The sequence below is a fragment of the Malus sylvestris genome, chromosome 9 (assembly GCF_916048215.2).
Source record: "Malus sylvestris chromosome 9, drMalSylv7.2, whole genome shotgun sequence".
Classification (NCBI taxonomy): Eukaryota; Viridiplantae; Streptophyta; class Magnoliopsida; order Rosales; family Rosaceae; genus Malus; species Malus sylvestris.
Window position 1 is genome coordinate 18815917 of NC_062268.1, and position 16229 is coordinate 18832145.

Here is a 16229-nt window from a genome sequence, read left to right on the forward strand (position 1 = left end):
AGCCATCAAACCATGGGTGGTGATGTGTTAAGCTATCACCAAATTAATAACATAACATCTTTAAAATGATAACAAAACATCACCAATATGATGGCGGAGCCATAGGTAAGGAAGTAATGCTGTGAATAAATTTGAACTAAACAACTCATTATTATTAACTACTAAAATTATCCTACAAGTCACTACAACACCCTCACCTCTTGGTGACACATTAGGGTTCAACCCTATTATTACCACATCAGTTCAAAGCATAACAATAGTGCATACATTAGTTATCACAAAAGTATGCGTTGTGCTCTGGGCATAATCGAAAGTATCACTATGCATTATTACAACTAGATAAGAACATAGAAGACAGAGAAATCACCCTACTTTGTAGGATGACTACACTATTGCCAAGGCCACTAGTCCCCAAACATCGCCTTGTTCTCGCGAGGTACCTATGGGATTGGAATATATACTAACGTCTACTAGTGCGAGTACAAGCATGCATGTGTACACGGGCATCTACCTGTTTATTGCTAGCATCCACTAGCAAAAAAAAATCTACTAGCATCTACAGTAGATCTAGCCTCAACTAGATAAATAATACATGCAAGTATCCTATGGCCACAGATAGCTATACTCGATCTGTAAGAGACCATGTGGTGAAAATAAATCATAAATATAAACAAGTCAATCATATGATCATCTAGTCATTTCAATATTAGTATCTTCCACTCAAAGAAATTCTGAGTTTGTCTCTTCAAAAGGTGTCATGCTTTTGTCTAGGTTACTCAAGCTTGCACCTAAAAAGCATTGTGTTAGCACTTAACTAAGTAAATTCTAAAGCTAAGTAAATTCTAAAGATCTCTAATTCAAATGTGGTAAACAACTCCAATTTAGCAAAAACAGAGTCCACCACGTGATTCGGAACTTCGAATAACCTTTGGTTGGGTCTCGGGTCCCCATGTGTTGCCACACCCTGCTACACGTACTATCACATGTTGCCACGCATTGCCTCAGTGACCTCGCACCGTCACTCGCCGGTGGATGCACAGAACAACACAGAGGTCAAAACCTCATATTTAAGCTCAAATTTGACATGAAGAGCAAGGAAAGGATACCTGACATTAATTAGAATCAAATTCAAGCTCTTTTGACCTCGAATTTGTCGGGTTCAAACTCGAGCTTGTCATAGGGCCTTGGTGAATGAGTTGCTCCCTTCCCCAATTCTGATTCTCACATTCAAGACCATTCTCGTGATCCTTAGGTCACCTAGAGAAAATATGGTGGTTTTGAGGTGGAGTTTGTTGAAAAAATTGGGGGCTAATTGCTATATTAAATCACATGAAAAATCAAGAAATAATTCATGAACTTATATATCAAAGTAATGCATAGACATGATCAGCCAATGTTAAATGAACATGACATAATAGATTAGAAAAACCTGAAAATACGGTCGAGGTAAGTGTTAGACACTTTGTCCTTAAGACAAGTTTACGCCCCACTACGGTGCTCATTGTTGATCGGCGCATGTCTCCCAAGATACAACGACCATGTCCTTGTAATAGTAGCACTCCTAATCATAAAGGCTCCATAAACCACGATTGTGTTGAAAATCCTCTCATATGGACTCAATGAGACTCTCTAATATTTAGAGCACTCTATGTATGATTATGTAAACAAATGGAAAGTTTTTAAATGATTATAGGGGGCTTCCCTATTTATAGAGTGTGAGATACCTTTTTGGAAAACATGTGACTATTCATGAAGAGTCAGAATTTGCAACACTTTATTTAAATAGACATATCTTTCTACCAAAAAGCTCCACTTCTAATTTCCTTTCAATTAATAAATTTAATATAAAAATATTATTATTAAATTTTCCAACAAAGTTTGGTCAGGATTAGTGGTGGATTGGGTGGTTGTTCACGATGGTTGAGAGAGAGAGAGAGAGAGAGAGAGAGAGAGAGAGAGAGAGAGAGAGAGAGAGAGAGAGAGAGAGAGAGAGAGAGAGAGAGAGAGAGAGAGAGAGAGAGAGAGAGAGAGAGAGAGAGAGAGAGAGAGTTACAAAGATGACAAAGAGGAAAGAAAACTGACCGAGAGTGGGGTTATGATTAGGGCTGGTTCGGTATGGGATACCGAACTGAAAACGGCATATCAAGTCCCAAACCGACTATTTTCGGGATAGAAATCTGAGGACCAATCCCAAACCAAAATTTCGGTATTCCCGAAATATTTTCTGTATTTCAGGATTTCCCGAAACCGAACATGCATTAAAAATTTAAAATTTAAAACTCCAATTTAAAATCAGAGACACTGATGAATCAATGAAAATTGAAGGTCGAGAGAGAGAGAGAGAGAGAGAGAGAGAGAGAGAGAGAAAAAGATAGAATGCAGAGATAGTCAAACCTTCATCTTTCTCCCCCAATTCGAAACTCTAAGCCCCAATTTGAAACTCTAACCTTGACTCTAAGCCCCAATTTGAAACTCTAACCTTGATTTGAAACCCCATACATATAGAGAATCGCTTGAAAGAATCAGAGGTGGGGATGAAGCAGTGAGGAGTGGTGGTGGCCGGAGTGCAGAAAGTTGGACGAAGTCTGATTGTGAGAGGATGGGTGGGTCTTCGAATTCGAGAGGAGAGATAGAAAGAGTCTGAGATTTTGGCGAAGGTAGTGATGGGAGAGACACTTTGTCTAAAGAGTCTGAGTCTTTAGACATCTTTCTGCAAAACTTTCTTTATTTTAATATTATATAATAGGCTATGTTTGCAGTTTGCTTGATTGTAATTTGGACAACACACAACAATCATGTGCTTTTCTGCACACTTTGATTATTTTAGTAATATATAATTGATATTCCAGTTTGCTTTTCTGCACACTTTGTTCTTTGGTAGCGTGGGAAGTACGAACCAAAAGCAAAAGGAAAAGAAGATTTCAGGATTACCGAAAAATAAAATCTGAAAAACCAATCCCATACCGAATATTTCGATATTTTTCGGTACAGGATTACCAAAGTTCGGGATAATTTAGGTTTGAGATTTTTCGGTTTGGGTTTGGGATTTTTTCGGTTTGGTTTGGGATTTTTGGGAATTTTTTCCAACCCTAGTTATGATCCCTTAAATTTTTCCAAATGAAAATTACCAAATTGCCATTCTTGATTAAAAAATTATAACTCAATCTCCGTAACTCCAAATTTGATTCTACTTTCACCCACTCGCTTGTGAGTACGAAAACCAATCTAATAAAATTAGAAAACCTGTGAAATTAGAATTAAACTCAAAGGTCCATAATTATTCAAGACACCCACAATAAGAATATTTTGGTCATTTCACACTTCGTAGGCATAACTCATAAGATACATTATTTTAAGGTATGGGTTATAGCATGTACGTGTTTTTTTTTTTTTCAAATTTTTCACATGTGTACATTAGTTATTATGAATTTTTATTTATTTTGAACTCACTCTAAAAATATTGCTCACGAGGGTCTGGAGATTTTAAAAATGCAAACGACAATTACCATCATCAAAGCATAAAGGATGTGATCACGAGTGTTTGCATATTTTTTCAAATTTTTCCCAGTTCTATTAATTATTACAAATTTTTTAATGTGCTTTGGTATTTTGTAAGAAAAATAAAAATAAATTAAAAAATGGTGATTTTGTATAAAATCAATTAAAAGTTATGATATTAACAATAAGTCAATCAATTTTTTGGAATTATAAATAGGTCAATGAGACTTTAAGATACATTAAAACACATCAATCATATTAAAATTACAAATGATGCCATTACCATTTAAAACACCAAACCTTTCCATCTCCTTCATTGTAAATCGCGCCTCCCCCCACCTTCAGACTTCAACCTCCCCCGCCTCCCACCACCATCTACCTCCATTACTTCAACCTCCCCCACCTTCTACCACCCTCAATCTCCATTTTTTAGACACTGCACATCAGTGTTTGTTTCCTGTTTTGTGATTGTGCATTTGGATTCAAATAAGTTTATGGATTCATGTTTCCGGTTCTGTGGATTCAGACACTCTGTTGCAGTGTCTGTTTCCTGTTCTGCGATTGTGCATTTGGATTCAAATAGGTTTATCGCTTCAAACATTGCAACACAGTGTCTGTTTCCGGTTCTGTGGATTCAGACACTTTGTTGCAGTGTCTGTTTCTTGTTCTATGATTGTGTATTGAGATTCAAATAGATTTGAGGATTCAAACACTACAACATAGTGTCTGTTTCTTATTCTGTGAATTCAGACACTTCGCTGCAGTGTCTATTTCCTGTGCCCAAAATCGAGTCCTTCTTCGACAATTCCATCTAAGAAATTTGAAATTTGAAAAAAAAACTTAAGAGAGAGAGAAAGAGAGAGAGACAGAGAGGGTCTGACAACGAAACATCCTGATACAAAATCCTCACAACCCCATACGAAGCTAAGTGTCTGCCTACCGACCCAACCGACACTCAAAATTCAAAATTTGAACTTCCTCTCCTCTTGTTCCTCCAACTGAACTGAAATTCCTAAAATTCAAACAAACCTCAGAAAATAAAAAATCTTCATCTAATATGGTCCCAATCCCAAATGGCCGCCGCCAATTCTTTTAATTCCTCGATTCCCTCCACTCCTTCTCCACTCTCATCTGTACGCACGCTCCTCCTATTTATCCCTACCATTTCTTTCTCTTTAACTTGTAATTTCATGTTTGTAAATCTTTTTAAAATGTTTTCAACTTGGAACTTGGCTGTTCTTCATAACCAAATCTACTGACTTGAGATCGAGTCCTCTGTCGAACCTTGGCAGTGATCGCAATCCCAAAAAGTTTCGAAGCTGAAAGCCCTAATTGTTCGATTTCGGTGTTTCTCAACCCTAAAAAGTTTGAATCCTAAGCTCTGGAAGTTGAACTACGGTGATGCGACGGTGGAGTACGATCAGAGTTCAGAAGGGAGAGTCTGCGAGCTTTAATTGTGAACTTTGGGTTCCCTCTCTCTCCAGAGTGCGATCAGACACTTCCTTTCTTTTTCTTTGGAGGGTATTTTGGTGTTTCCATGGATTTTATAATGACTTAAAGTTTCTGTGGCATTCATCATTGATCTAAGCCAAGTTAATAAAAATATATCATTGATTAAGTCCAAAATAAAAATATGTCATTGATATATGGCTTAATAGTAAAGTTTTTATTGACCTTTGGCTAAATTACCTTTAAAAAAATCATAATAATTATTTTAAAAATGTGAAAAATGGGAAACAAATATGTAAACACTTGTGATCGCATACTCTACGCTTTGATGAAGAGTACATCATCGGTTGGATTTTTAAAACCCTCCAAACCCTTGTGAACATTGTTTTTAGATGAAGTTGAGAATGATGATAATTCATAATCGCATCCTTCAAGCTTTGATGATGGTTACATCACCGTTTGAATTTTTAGGGTTTAGGATATGTAGACACTAATTTAGTGACAACGTAGTATATAGATGCTAATTTATTATGACGATTTTCATTTGATTATTTATTGAAGTAATATATATTTTCTTTAATGGATCAGGTCATATCACCCATTAATTTTAACGGGTCGAGTTCGAGTCAGGTCATATTACCCATTCATTTTAACGAGTTTGACATGACACTATCCGTTAAGATATCGAGTATATCATAAAATGACACGAACACGACAAATATGACACAATTACCAGGTTTAATATTGAGAAAGTTAAAATACAGTCCTGACACCACTAAAGATCAAAACTTATAACCAGAACAAATTTATTTTATATAAAAGGTTTCATGCATACATAAAAACTTTGTACAATTTACTTCAAACAATTTCTATATATACTCAGATTATTTTTTTATTTTTTTTATTTTTTGAAAAGTAACATTCATTAAGGGAAAAAGAAAGATTATGCAAGGCAAACACAAAGGAAGGTAAAACAACCCAAAACAAATTGGGGAAATCCCAATACACATAAAGCACAATCTAATAAGAAAAAAGACAAAACACTAAGAAAACCCTAATCTTTATCATAGCGCAGTAAACAACTGCTGCTACCAGGGATGAACGACTTAGCAGCAACCACCAAGGTAGCCACACTGAAGAAAATGATCGAGTGGTCAAATAGAGACTAAGACTTTGCAACATAAAATTTAAAAATGCATAACCAAAAGTACAACACAACCAGATTATGTCACCAGAAACACTGCACCAAGATATAGTCATTGGATCCAAATCACTTTCACTAACCCCTGAAAGGATATACAAACACAATAATAGATGAAAAGGGGTGAGGCTAAGGGGTATGTGAAAACCCTTAGGTAAAAGCCTTAGAACATTTGGCCCCAAGGAAAATTTGGCATTTCGGTCAAGGGAAGGGCATTGAAAGAAAGAAATGAATTTGACATCCATCTTTGGTTCGTCAATCGTATATCTGATTAAAGGTTAGGGTGGAGATGAATTATGAGGATGGGAGGTAAAGGGAAGAGATAAGGGACGATGGAAGTTTGGGTTTGAAAAAGGTGGAAAAAAAAGCGTGAAAAATAATGAATTAAAACATAAAAAATCTCAAATTGACAACCGGAGGAAACGACTAAGGGGGTAACAAATTGGGAGTTTTTTTAGAGAGAAGGATAAACTTTCTCTCTAGGAAGCTGTAAACTCACCGGTAATAGGATTCCGTTTAGGGTTTAATTGTGTTAAACCTGCGACGGTGTTATCACAAGTGCTAGCATAGCTGATCATTCCATTCAAACCAAAACTCAGCCATGTTATGATCTGTGATTAGCTTAATCATAATGAAGGACTAATTAGTTAATTGGGGGTTTTGTTAAGTGAAGTAATTAGTTAAGTTTTTTTGGTTGCCAATTAGCAAATGATGTATGGGCTGTATATGTCCACACTTTGGGTGTGATTTTGGCCATCGGTCATTTTAAATAAAATAAAATATTACAAAAACAAGTGGAGCTCAATTCTGGTCTCCCTTTTGTATACCACGCTCCCCGAACAACTCTCAAACCGCTACCATGAATGAGCTTCTAGCTACCTTGGAATCTTCCATGGATGCTCGTTTTCCTACTTTCGGATCAACGATTGCCGTCGCTTTATTCGGGCACTCTATGGCCATGGATACTAAGTTGCTAGTCAAATTTTAGCAATTTTTCCAGGAACTTTCTTATGGCAGTAGGGGGCTCTTCCTTCGATCCAAATGCTTAGGCACTACAAGAAAAATGAGCTTTGGGTACAAAATAAAGGGCACAATTGGGAATTTTGTATCTGTTTGACCACCAAAAGGCTGAAATAGTTCCCATTCCATAGAGGCATCTATGGTGCCCAATGTAAAAAAGAAAAGACACAAAACAATAATGGGCACAAAACCCGTGCCAAGTGGGATCAGATGACAACTTTTTGACTGAAGATGGGCACAAAAAACATTTTGTGTCTATAAAAATTGTTTGTTAGCAACACTTTATGTGTTTTTTCGTTTGTCTTTACCTCTACCACACCAAAAAAGTAAATTTATAAAATTGTGGTAAATAATGGTATGGAGCTATTTATTACTGTGCAATGTTTTAGCCTCAAAATAAGTTAACAATAATGTTGTTTAAATTTATTTTTGGCAAGAACCGAACCTCAGATCTCTCACTTACATGTTAGGGGATGATGATATAGTTCAAACAAGGCCAAATGTTGCATAAATTGTTATTGCGAAATGATTATAATACTTGTAATGATCATGAACTTATATCTACTATGTAGCTTGGTCATGTATTTTGTTATGTAAGCTATTACATTAAGGAAAAAGGGGTTTAAACGGTTTTTTATTTTTTTCTTCTCCTTGGACTTAAGTCAATTTAAGGGTAAATTTGGCAAGAGAATACAAATAAGCTTATGTGGATAATGAATCACTGGACTTCACCCAAAAATTAAAATGAAATTGGACTATAACTAATAATGACTTAAAAAATTGGACTCCTCCAAATTGGACTTCTCCCTCCCTCTATTTTATGGTGCATGTTTGGGTTTCCCACCACCAAATTCAAAAACTTGGGTTTCCTACCATCAATTTTTTATTTTAAACGCACAATATTACAAAATTGTGCCCACTAACTGTTATAATAAAATTAAAAAATAGGTTTTCTGCCCACCAACTATTATAATAATAATAATTAAAACTACAATAAAGGGTGAGAAGCTGGGAAGCTTTCATTCTACCCTTTCTCCCACTTTCATCAGACAAAAGGCTGGTTTGGTATTGCTGTGTTTTGAAAAAAAAACTACTTCTGCTGTGCTGTGAGAATGAGCTCATTTTTGCTGCTTTTTTCACCCAAAACTGTGAAAATAAGCTATTTTTAAGTATTTACCAAACACATTTTTGAGCTCAGCTTTTTCTAATACCCACTTTTTATAAAAGCCCTCATCTCTCAATCCGTCTCTCACCCTTAGTCTCAAAAAAATCGAATGGCACTCCTCCCCACTCCTTCGTCCAGTTCGAACCTGCTCTTTCATCGTTTACTTCAACGCCGCTCCTCTGTCCAATTCAAAGGCACTCCTCTAGTGACACACATAGAGACATAAGAGGCCCAAAATACAGGTAAGGTTTCTGAATTTCAAATTTTCAATGGGTGTTTGTTCTTTAGGGTTTAGGGTCAAATTAGATGTTTATTTTGTTGAATATGGTTTATGGTTTGAGGACAGTGGGTTTCAAAGGACAGTGGGTTTGGGATTAGGAATCTAGGATGGGTGCAAGTCTTTAGGATTGGAAGGGTTTCAAGTTGGGTGTGCCCCGGTTTAGGGTGGGTGCAGGACCTGCAGGTCATTGGGAGGGTGGGTGGTTAACAGTTCATAGGTTTAGGTTGGATAAATCAAGTCTTACATAGACTTGATTAAATAGGTTTCGTATAAATTGTAGTTAACAGTTAGAATGGACAAATCAAACCAAAACGACAGATATGATTAAATAGGTTTCATATAAGTTTGCTTGGGATCGAGCAGCAGTCCGAAGAAACTTAAGTTATGGTATAAAGCCTAGGACAAGATTAGGCAGATTAGCTGGCTTGGAAACTGTAAAAGGCCGGTTTAGGACCCTTGTGTGACTCACACATTTTGACACTATCCAGACTAACTATGAAATGAGAGGACCAAATGTATGTACATGATAACTAGTTTATCCACATAACTAATTTAAGTGGAAGTAATAATTCAATACTTTATGCCAATTTCTTGACAAAAGAAAAAGAGAGAAATTATGTGAATTTCAAATTGATGCTGCTTGCGAATCAGTTTGAAGGACAGTCTAATTGGAAATTAGGTAGTTATTCTTCTGTTTGTCCAAAATCCCTTTGTGAAACCATATGGTACAATTCTTGAGGATTTGTCCCATGTGGTGTATTATCAACCAAAGAGAAAATGGCACTTGTCTTATAGTTAACCCAAATTTAGTTATAATTCAATTAGTTTGGGATGCGATAAAATGCCTTGATAGTTGTCATAATTCACTAAGTGCCTTGTTGAAGTATACGTAAGTCTTCCTTACATTTTGCAAGTCTCTTATACTTTTTCTTTTGCTGCTTATGATACCAGATGCTCATTAGCGAGAATAAAAGCCACATATTGTCACCAGCATTTCATCATTGTTTCTTATCTACCCCCGACTAGTACTCCTCTGTACAATTCAGTTGGAATTCAAGCTTTGATGTGGTATGAAATTAAATCATGTGAAGAAATTAACTACAATGGTGTCAAGAATTCACTATTCTGTATGCTAAGAGTTTTCTATCCATAGCATTCCATTTTCTTGTAATCATTTTCATATAATTCCCCTACTTTCCTATGACTACAGTTTTAACCGTGTACCATATAATTCATTGGTCATACTAAAGCTGATGGTGCAGAACAATCTCTTAAACTTGTAAGTGCTGGCTTAACAGAAGCAGAGGAGTTGGAGAAGTATATCACCATTAGAGAAGAGGTGTATAAGAAAGCTAAAGAGTTCGATTCTAAGATCATTAGTTTTGAAACAGCTATTAGGAGGCCCTACTTTCACGTGCAGCCTCTCAATTCTGCAGAGCTTGAAAATTGGACCAGTTACCTAGACTTTATAGAAGAGGAAGGCGACTTGAGCAAGGTATTTTCAGTGAATTTGATTTCATTTTTTTATTTATGGCTTGAAGTTTTTAGTTGCCTTGCTTGTTATGCATTAACTCACAGCCGAGTAATATTTGTTGCACTATGCTTTATTGGCTAAATTGTTGGATGAAGCAACTTTGATAAAGGGAATTTGAACTGAGACTAAAGCATGGGCCTTCGATTTGGTTTCTTAAAGGATAAGTATTTCAAACTCTCATTTGTCAGTGCACGTTTTAGGTTCATGATATGTTAATAAATTTTATTGTTTTTAAAGTTCCAATGTTATGCATGCAAGTATCTTCTTATCTTCGTCCAGGCAAGAAAGGTCCCTCCTTTCCTATTTGAGGGGCCTTTCTGTTCTATTAATGGAGTATTTCTTGGGCATATCTCGTTTGTGTTTTGTTTATCCATTCGTTCTTTATGGTTAATGAATGCATCTTTTTTATTTTATTTTTTTGAAGGTTGTCAAGCTATATGAAAGGTGCCTAATTGCTTGTGCTAATTATCCTGAATACTGGATTCGATATGTTCTATGCATGGAGGCCAATCGAAGTATGGATATTGCCAATAAAGCTCTTGCACGTGCAACCCAAGTTTTTGTGAAGGTATTTCCTTGTAATTTATTTACTTGTATGCTATCAACTTAGACATGATTTTGTGGTGAATGAACTTCAATGATTCTTTATTTTGGAAGAGATAATGATGATAAAAACCATGTCTTCCTTTTTTCTAACTAATCTTGTATCCTTGTAAATTGTAGTTTGTGGACTGAAAATGAATCAGTTAATGAGTTAGTTTGTGTGGAGAATTGAAGTCCAATGTTGTGCATGCATTTATCAAGATTGGTCTAGAATGCTGCATATATTAACAGTCACAACACAATAGTCACAAACATGATTATGAACTTAGATTTTAAAGTATTGAAACTATTGTAGATTATTGACCATTGAACCCTCAAAGTGAGCTGGGCAGATACATAATATGATCAAATAATCATCCATGGAATTTTCTTCTCTTTATCTTTCCCCTGTGTTATGTTTGTAAACCTTGCCTCTTCCAGTTGAACAATAGGAAATTTCTATTTCTTTTTTTACCCTACACTAGATACATAGCTTTATGCGACATTACTACCAGCCTTTCACACAGGATGCACTCGTGTTCCTTATATTGAAGTTAGTGGTATATTATCATATGCTAATTTAGTTTAGTTATGTGTTGAACTAGAGCTATTGCTCATAACTAAACAAAATTTTGGGAACATGCCTTCTTTATGTTATCATTATGTTGAGTAACGTTTCTTTTTTCTGGTAACGTTGCATGTTTGACCTGTTTGTCTTGAAATTAAAGAGACAACTGGTGATTCACCTTTTTGCTACTCAGTTCAAAGAGCAGAGTGGGGATATACCTGGTGCTCAAGCTGCCTATCAACTTGCACATTTTGAACTCCCACCGGAGATTCACCGTTTGTTTTTGGTGTTTCCTTTTATATGTATGTGTATGTGTTTTTCCTTTGAATTATCACTTACATTTTTTTTTCTCAACAATCAAAATATGGAAAAATAATTTTTTGCTTAGCCTAAAGATTTGTAGGTGATTTCGGTTTTTTATTATTTTTATTTTTTTAAATAGTTGACATATTGGGCACAATAACAATAAATGTGCTAACATGGGTGGCAGCAGTTATCTGACAACTTTTTCAAAACTGGGCACAAAAGGACCTTTATTTATGCTTACACTTTTCAGCACAGCATACCTTATTGTGCTCTTTAATCAAAGGTGATGCCCATAGAGGGCACATATAGAAACTTAGTTGCTGCACTGTTGCCATTGGTCTATAGGCACAATTGATGGTGCTCTTTGGCCTCAAAGGGCACAGATAATTTATTGTGTGCAATGTCCATATTTTTTGTAGTGAGGGCCCAGATCAGGTGGTTCCTCCATCGATTATTGCTGAGGAACCTGACTTACGTAGCTTGGACACTCTCAGACATCATCGTTGTGATAATTCAGATGGCGGTGGCTTTACACCTCATCTTAATAGCAATATCGATTGAATTTTCAAAGATTTTATGAGAAGGGTGACCTAGTAGCATGAATCTATAAAGCAGAGCAATATTTATCCTATTACACTATCCCTGAGCACTAGAAGGTTGTCATTGCCTCATTTTACCTAGAGAATGAAACACTTTATTGGTTCCAACAGCTTGATAAAGAGTTTTACAACTCTAATTTAGGCATGCTTTTGTATTATATGCAATCTGAGAAATTAGAGGCTTGTTGGATAAGCTTTTTGGACTAATACTTCAAGAAAAGACTAAGACTTCAACATCAGCTAGGTCTAGAGGGAAATTATGAGCATTATGTATCAAACGGAGCAGGATGCCACAATCACTCTACTCTGGGGCATTAGGCAGAGTCTTAGTGACTATGCTGGATGACCATGCTTATTCCGCAAGACATGCGATCAAATCTGGATATGGACACCTTCATATCTATAAGTTTTGGAGTCCTTCCAATCGAGGGATAGGCTTGCGCCACAAGTAATCACAACTCCCAAGAGGATGCAATATCTACTTACTAGATATTCTCTAGGATTTTTTCTGGCTTAGAACGAGGATTTTATCCAAAAAAAGATCTCTTTCCCATGGTATAAATACACTCATTTAGGGTTAAAATATAGCAACACAATTTATACACTTGAATTTTCTTGCCTACTACTTGAGTCTCAAATCATTCGCTAACTTGATGGTCGAAGAACCTTCGGCCAGCACACCTACCCCCTCCCTCCCCCATGCGGCCTAAGGTTTGCTTACAGTTGTTTTACTGTTTTGCAGGTTGCTTAGGTTTACTTGAATTTGGTTCCAACAATTGGTGCTTTCATTGAGAGGGGTCATATATTCTTCTCAACCAGACCACTCTGCTCTATAGAGCTCACGTTAGAAAATCGTTGTTTGGATGAATCACAACCCCGAATAAAGAAGAAGCATTTTTTACTCATGGGACGATGTCCTAAAGATACACATGTCTGTGAAATACCTCAAGCGGATCATACAAGTCAGAGAAATGATGAAACTCACTTGGCTGAACAAGAGAATGAAGACTGTAAAGGATGTCGTTTCCCGATTTGAAAGTTTTGCTCCACGTGCAGAAATATTGATCCAGGGGTCTTTCCTGGTTACCTCCCTAACACCGAGGTAAGAAGTCATTCCCAAGCATTAATTGCATAAAAATAAAGCAAGAATATTCCAAGAAAGCTCAAAAGAGAAGGAAGATGACTCGGGGAAAACCTTAGATGAAAGATCCCTTAATTAGGCCTGTTTACCCATCTTCCAACGACATCCTCTTCATCAGGCTACAAATCAAAGACGCCATGGTCGGCAGAGTTTTAATCGATAATGTGTCATAAGTCAACATCTTATTTAAATGGGCATCTATAAAGATGGGAATCTTGGACGAAGTTAACTAAATGAGGCTCACTGCCTAAACTCTTAAAGGGACTCCGCTCAACACCGTGGGACAATACATCTAATGGTTCGAGCAAAACCATCTGAACATATGATGACTTTCCATGTATGGATAGTACTAGCAACATTATTTATCATATTTTCATGTTAATTATCCCTAAGTTTTGTTAAGGAATTGATTATAAAAGAACCTTATTACTTTCCTTTTCTGAATTTCAGCCAATTTGCACACTTAAAACTTTTTTTTGTGATAATTCGACTTTCCGGAGAAGTTTTTATGCAAGGCAAATTGGAGAAGGAAGCTAAGAGGCGGAAGCTTGTTCTGAATTTCATAATTTTCCATGAAGCCATTCATTCGAGTTTTACAAATGAATCCCACAAAAGTTGTTTTCCTGTTAGAATTGCGTAGCTGTGGGAGAATGAAGATTTGAAGGCTTCGTTGATTTTTCCTAGTGGCCTACGATATATGCTTGGAAAGATAAGAGATAAAGCTACGTTTCCCATATTTGTACAGAATTTTCTAGAAGATAAATTGACCCCAAATTTGGTGTGCAAGACAGATGACGTGTTTCCCAAGCTAAGAAGGATTCTTTCCTAGTTTGTGTCATTAATTGTTTAGGAGTTTGTTTTATTTAGGAGAGTTTCTCCCAGACCTTTTAGGGTTGTTCTAGTATAAATAAGGTGTCTCAAGCTATCCCTACATACCCCCGCAATCCCGACATTACCCCACACCATACTACCATTCACCATCTCCGCAATTTGTGAAGAAGAGCTTAGGGACGTGTTTTGCCATGGACTCCGGGTTCTATCTTTCTTTTATTTTTAATTTCTATGTGTAACTAAGTTATTTCTAAGGTTTACAATGAAGCCATGACATGAATATTTGCAAAGTACTTTGTTAATTATTATCCAATTATATGCCGTGTTATATTCTTAATATTTGTGGGTATTTCATTCTAGGTTCTGATTTCTAATGACTAATCACCCTTAGGAATTTTGCATCTAGATAGTTAGATAAATCTATGAGGATGACCAATCAATTAGGTTTATTGGAACTAAGATTAAGAAGAGTAGACAAACTAGTGAGGATGACCAATATCAAGCTAGTCCTACTTGGTTGACATGATTCTTCTATGCTTAATGGGCTTTTATGTGTTTAATTGTATGCCTAACCAATAAGATATAATTATCATGTAGAGATACAAGAGTTGACACTTGACCATGGATTAATTCATACCTTAGAAAGAACAATCTTTAACATTGGCATAGTAATTGGATAGCAGTTGGCTCTAAGAAAGATAAATAGGATTGTTGTTGGTGGATTCATAACCTTAGACTTCCATTGTTTTTCAATTTCTTCTTCTGTCATGTGTTTATTTTAATTAATTGTCTTTTCTTTTACTGGTCAATTTTGGTATTAATCAATTAATCAATTACTCAATTATTCAATTCAATCTATCATTTGTTTGTTTAATAAAGTCTAGTGTGATTAATCAATTAAATTGGTGTTAAAGCAATCCCTATGGGATTGACCTCGTAGTTGCATATATTATACAATTGATTCGTGTTCTTGCGAGTTTAATTCGGTTTAAATTAATATATCCTTTAGGTTAGTTTAAATTTACATCGCATAGCCCATTCCCATACAACGCTATCCTTGGCCGGGAGTGGTTACACGTCATGGAAAATGTCCCTTTTAAAGATGGAATATCGCCTCGTTACCCCATAATGACACCGAGCAGTGAAGAATTCAGAAAATGGAGGACTTGTGCCAGAATGGAGCTTTTGTTGAAGAAAATCGAAACCCTTGCATACCGCTTCAGGTGACCTAAAACAAAGTGAATCTCACATGAACTACAGGCAATTTGGTCCTTCCTGGGATATGTAGGCAGTCCTCTCTGGACCCAATCGCAACACCGCCAACTGCGCAAAGACAAGTCCATGGAGAACTCATCTCCAAACGCCCCACCATAGGCTTATCGTCAAAAGTGACCCTTGATGTAATTTTTTACATCTCATCATTTTTTTTCCTTAGAACTACATAAGTGATTTGATTCTCCATCCCGGAGATATGTAGGCAATCCTTCTCAGATTCAATCACATCCTCTTGTCAATCAACTCTACGTGGATCATGAATAAAGAGCATCTATTCGTCTTAAATATATGTTCTTTCTTTATTTTTGGATGATGCAGGAAGTACCCTACTCGTTCAAAATAGGGCTTAAACTTTGAAAATTTCACAGCAATGCAAGTCTAAAAACATTCAACGTTATACTATCAGTGGAGCCTCGTTCAACCCAATCCATCTGGAATGGTTAGCAATTTGGAAGATGCACCATCTGGTCTCCGAAAAGTTTTTGCAACCAGCAAGGTTATAGGTTATAAAATTCAAAGCTGAGCTCTATGCCATTCGAGGAAATCGACAGGGAAATCTGGAACTCATTCGAGGGTGGCTCTAAAATCTGACCCCAAGTATAACTACTTTTATCCCGAATAAACTTAATAAGTCAAGTAATCTCTGCAACAAAAAGTGTTAGTAGGTTTGAAGGGGGCATCCAGACAAGGCATTCCCTGAGAGGACTTTATTCCAATGGAGCTCCGATATGTGGAAATGATTTGGCCCAACCAACCAAGGTAATCCTATCGGAAACGCTC

At 36.4% G+C, this 16229-nt stretch overlaps 1 long non-coding RNA gene across 1 annotated transcript; it reads left to right on the top strand.

Annotated features, from left to right (window-relative positions):
* Nucleotides 1-10093: 10093 nt before the first annotated feature.
* On the top strand, nucleotides 10094-11542 carry LOC126581967 (uncharacterized). The gene is made up of 3 exons (XR_007609224.1): nucleotides 10094-10108; nucleotides 10572-10715; nucleotides 11458-11542. It is a non-coding gene; the product is annotated as an uncharacterized LOC126581967 (long non-coding RNA).
* The last annotated feature ends 4687 nt before the right edge of the window (nucleotides 11543-16229 follow it).